We start from the raw sequence: 601 nt of genomic DNA on the forward strand, positions 1-601 counted from the left end.
AAGGAGGACGGTGTTAGGGATGCACCGATTCAACTTTTTCAGTCCCGATACCAATACCTGGGCTTCGGGTATCGGCCGATACCGAGTACCGATCCGATAACAGGGTTAAATTAAAACGCTGTATGCCTCACTGTGTGGAAGAGACTGGGATATTTTTTTTAATGTGTAAGGCAACGTCAGGCTTGACTTAAAAACTGCTTTCTTAACTTTGTAAAACTAAATATAACAAATATATATAAAGGTACTGAATTGTTATTTACAACTTGGTAAAAAATCTAAATTTAACAGGAATAATTTACATTAATTACAATTCAAGTGTAAACCTTTTAATGTAGCAACATATTGGTCAAAACTTAAACAGGAAAAAAAATCCCAGTATATACTGTAATGTATATAGTATATAAACATAGAACATTGACTTGAAAAGATTGGCCCCATTGTCACCGATTCCCGATCCAGGTATTTCAGTCAGTATCGGCCCGATATCTGATATCGGTGCGTCCCTAGACGGTGTGAACAGTTCAGATTATTAGTTGACTTGGCGTGTGTGTTTGTGTGCGATAAAGTGGAAGACAGAGATAAAAATAACGAAGAATCCAAA

Source organism: Sebastes umbrosus, chromosome 9 (assembly GCF_015220745.1).
Source record: "Sebastes umbrosus isolate fSebUmb1 chromosome 9, fSebUmb1.pri, whole genome shotgun sequence".
NCBI classification, from domain to species: domain Eukaryota; kingdom Metazoa; phylum Chordata; class Actinopteri; order Perciformes; family Sebastidae; genus Sebastes; species Sebastes umbrosus.